This window comes from Mus caroli, chromosome 2, assembly GCF_900094665.2.
Source record: "Mus caroli chromosome 2, CAROLI_EIJ_v1.1, whole genome shotgun sequence".
Taxonomy (NCBI): domain Eukaryota; kingdom Metazoa; phylum Chordata; class Mammalia; order Rodentia; family Muridae; genus Mus; species Mus caroli.
The window spans coordinates 157216204-157220881 of record NC_034571.1 but is presented as its reverse complement, the minus strand read 5'-3'; the positions used below and the strand labels follow the sequence as shown (position 1 = coordinate 157220881).

Here is a 4678-nt window from a genome sequence, read left to right as displayed (position 1 = left end):
AATAAAACCTATTTTCTGGGGTCATCAAGTATGTACATTGCTTGAAACATACAAATTCCACACGGCTGCTTTGTTTGGGAGTGTGTGTGTGTGTGTGTGCCTGTGTGTGTGTGTGCCTGTGTGTGTATGTGCCTGTATGTGAACGCCAACAGACACCTTGGTGGTTGTTTCTCAGGAAGTGTCCACATTTTTTTTTGTTTTGTTTTTCACAGAGTCTTCCCACTGGCCTGGAACTCCTTCGGTAGGCTACACTGACAGGCCAGTGATCCAGGATTGAGGATCTGCCTCTCCTTCCTTTCCTCTCGCCCTTTACCTCCTTTGCCTCCCACACCCCAGCTTGGATTACAAGCGTGGGCTACACTTGATTTTTTTTCTTAAAAAAAAAAAAAAAGTACACCCTGGCAATGGGCAAAGAGACACCTTGTTGATGGCATTGATCTTATATCCAGCAGGGGCAGAGCAGTGTTCGTCCTAGCCTGATGTCTGGCTTGGTGGCCAAAACTGCTTTATGTCTAGGACACATAAAAATCAAATCAAGGGCTGGAGAGATGGCTCAGTGATTGAGAGCATTGTCTGCTTTTCCAGGGGTCCTGAGTTCAAATCCCCAGCACCCACATGGTGACTCACAACCATAGGTGATAGGATCTGGCGCCCTCTTCTGTTGTGTCTGAGAACAGCGACAGTGTACTTACATAATTCTTTTTTTTTTTTTAAGATTTATTATTATATCTAAGTACACTGTAGCTGTCTTCAGATGCACCAGAAGAGGGCGTCAGATCTCATTATGGATGGTTGTGAGCCACCATGTGGTTGCTAGGATGTGAACTCAGGACCTTCGGAAGAGCAGTTGGTACTCTTAACCACTGAGCCATCTCTCCAGCCCACTCACATAAATCTAAAAAAAAAAAAAAAATCAAATCTAGGCAGTGCAACCCAGGAGGAGGAAGACAGACAGAGACCTGTGTTTCTCCATGCCATACAGTATGGGCAGGGAAAGATGCCCACAGACCTGCCCTCCACCCCATAGCACAGACATTATAAAGACACACAGAGCCCCGCCTAACACCATGCACACAGAGACCTACAGACCACCATGCCACCCACAGACCTGTTTCCCCTCCCCATGCAGGGCACAGGCTGCTGTAGGCACCTGTTTACTCCCACACCATGCAGTGTGTGGATGAAAGTCATCACTCAGGGACCCACCAATCACAGGGTAGACCAACAGCAGGAGCCACCACCATGTGCAAGTATGTGGTGGACAGGTGGGAGAGAAAGAGAAGTGGAACAGCTTGAGTGCTATGAGGAGGATGGAACTGGAGACTCGAGGAAGGGTGAAGAGGAATAGCCACCGTGAGTGGCCAGCCTTGCCGCCCGTGCTGCCACTGCCGAGGGCCATGTCTGGGTCTGTGGCTACACAGCATCAGGAATTGGTGTTGATATTGGAGGCTCGAATGATCACTAAATAACATGTGAATGTCCCTGGCCAGGGCAACTTCCCGGGGATCACATGGATATTCAAGGGCTGTGCAGAACTGGCCCTGCCCCTCACAGGTTGGGACACTCTGGAGAGCTGGCAGCACTTGGGAGAGCAGGCCTTGTGCCTCACCTAGGCAGCACAGTGGAGGTGGGCCTGAAGGTGTGGATAAGCCGGCCCTGAGGACAGGAGAGCAGGAGAACTGAGCCTGCCTCCTGCCAGCAGCAGCATCAGGTGGCCTAGCCGGAGCAGTGCAGGAGGGCTTGCTCTGGTAGTGCAGGTAAGGGTGAGCATGCACGCTGACCAGCTCAGCTCCCACCTAGGCCCAGATCCAGGACTCTGAGTTCACCCATCCCGAAATGTCTATCATCTGTGGATGATTGGGACAGGTGAGAGGGCTGATCCTATCAAGGCAAAGCTGCAGGACCTCCATGACATCGCAATAACGGGATAACCCGGAGGAGTCCCATTGAAAATGCACTTTTGATGCTGTCACAGAAGCCAGAGGTCTTGAACCAGACCAATGACTCAGTGCAATGAACATTTGCACATAAAGATGTGTGGACAGGAGGGTAGACTGTGGGACACACTGTAACACACGACAGCTTCCATGAGGAGATGTTTTTCTCTGCTTTGGTTTTTTATGTGTGCATGCACGCATGTGCACACACATATGTGTTATATTGGGGGGGAGGTTACAAGAGCAAAGGGCAGATATGAAGGGGGAGGGAGATGAGTGGTATCGGGTATATGATGTGAAACAAAGAATCAATAAAAAGTTTTTTTTAAAAAAACCAACAACAACAATGTAGGTGAGATTGTTGAACTCGGGTCCCCTTGCTCCCACTAAAACTTCTTTACCAGATAAAGTATCTCCCAGTCCTGTTTTAGTTTGGGGGGGGGTTCTTTGTTTGTCTGAGCCCAGGTTTTATTCTGTAACCCAGGCTAGTCCTGAACTCATAGCAACCCTCCTGTCTCAGCTTTAGTACTAGAATTACAGGCCTGAGGCGTCACATCCACCTTTCAGCAGCCACTATTACTATTGACTACCTCACCATGATCTGCGGAGTATGTCTCCATATCATAGATATGCAAAATGTATGTGTGTTCTTCAACCCGCCCCGGAACGTGGAACCAGAACAAGTTACCAACCTTACTGTTTTCCTGTGATGGAGGCAAAGTGGGGAGCTGGTCTCCCTAGCAGGTCACACTGCCCAAATTTTAGCAAAGACCTGCCACTGGTCACAAAACCTCCCTAAGGACTGTGGGTGAGACATGTATTGGCCCCTCCATCTGGTTAGGCTAGCGCAAGCTCTGCGTCTCCTGCCTCAGCAATTGTCAATTGCTTCAGTGTTTACAGCTGGAATGGGCACACAGTGACGCCTCTCTCCATGGAAGGACAGACATAAGGTTTCTGGATGTAAGGCCTGACATGAGCCTTTCTGTTAGAACTTGCTGCCACTGGTTTCTTTGTATGGCGTGGGGATCAGCAAGGACTCCCCTCCCCCACCTTTGTGGCAGAGGTCCCTGAAAGTCTGAGCTTCTGGGCTTCAACACTCCCAAGGTGGCCCCTGGCCTAATGGGGACTCTCCTAGGGCCAGGCCATGCAGAGGGATGGGGACAGATGGCTGCCCCATACCCACACCAGTTCCCAACTGCTTTAGCAAGTAGAGGTCAGCCTCTGGAAATGACCCCCAAACTGCCAGAGTGCCTCACTCACGGGTTTCGAGCCTTCCCGGTTTGGGAGCACAAGCCTCAGAGGAGAACAGCTTGGGGTTCATACATAATATGTAACGTCAGATTTAAATGTCACTGCTGCAGGCAGCTGACCCGGGTTCCCACACAATGGGCCGTGAGGGGTGCCTCCGCCGCCTCTTCATCTTCCTGGCGGTAGCTGACCAAAGGGAGGGAGATTTGGTTTCTTAAAAAACTAAACAGTTGTTGAGCACTCTGGCGTTGCCTGGGCAACAGCCGAGGGGGAGAGAGAAGCATCTTATTGTTTAAAGTTATTCTTGCTCGATTTCAAAGGTCTGCTCTGAAAAGACCGTATTCTCCAAACAGCCCAGGTTCTCCTCTTCAGCACAGGCATGCAGGCAGCTCCCGCTGCCCTCAGCCCCATCCCCACTCCAGCCCGAGGCTGTGGAAGGCGACTTCCCTGCTGTCTCCTGGGCATTGGTTTAGGGCCAGCGGGGCTCACCTGTAAAGACAGGGATTGCATGCTGGGATGCCCCAGCCACTGGCTTCTTTTCCAGCCACTCTGTGACCTGGGCATTTGATCACAATGACAGTGACTTGGGAGATGGCAACACACAAAGGCTCAAACACTCAAAGGGGAGATCCACACTGCATTCGAGAGGCAGGCGTCTTGATTCTCAACCCAGAGGCTAGATGAGGGTGACCATATCTGGCCATTATTTGTGGGCAGTAGCCCAGAGCAGTCATTGAGATCATTTAAGAAACTGCCCAGCAGCCTGGCATCCACATTCTTCTGCCCCTCCTACAACACCGCGTTGGGCTTGCTCGTGCTTCCCTCTTCCCCATGAGACTGTCAGCTCCCTGGCAGCAGGACCACATCTATTCATCTCTGTGTGCTCTCATAAGCCCGAAGCCCTTTCAGGAGCAAAGCAAATGCTGAAAACCCAAACAAGATGTACATATATTTTTAATTAAAAATGTTTAGCTTGTGAGTACATACACATGATACAGGACTCAGAAGCTTCAAGGGACTGAGGATACGTGTCTCACGGCACCCACTTGGTCTGCATGGGGAGACACATCGCTCCCTTCTTCCAGAAATGCCTGTCATACACAAGTGAGCATCAAATAAGATGTGTTACTCATATCTCAGGCCTTGGTATCTAGCACGGGTGTAGCACACAGTGACATATAAAAGAGTGAGAGAGACTGGGAGAGTGGAGGCATAGAAGGGTGGCGGAGGAGTGGGAGGTTAGGTAGATGTATGAGTACATGGGTGAATATGTGGGTGGGTAGGTGGGTGGATAGAAGGATGGCCGGGTGGATGGGTGGGTGGGTGGGTGGGTGGGTGGAAGGGTGGGTGGATGGATGGATGGATGGATGGATGGATGGATGGATGGATGGATGGATGGAAGGGTGGGTAGATGGATGGGTGGTGGGTGGATGGGTAGGTGGATGTATGGATAGATGTAAGGATGGGTGGGTGGATAGATAAATGGCTGGCTG

At 50.8% G+C, this 4678-nt stretch overlaps 1 pseudogene; it reads left to right on the top strand.

Moving 5' to 3' along the window:
• Positions 1–394: 394 nt before the first annotated feature.
• On the top strand, positions 395–525 carry LOC115030481 (annotated as a pseudogene).
• The last annotated feature ends 4153 nt before the right edge of the window (positions 526–4678 follow it).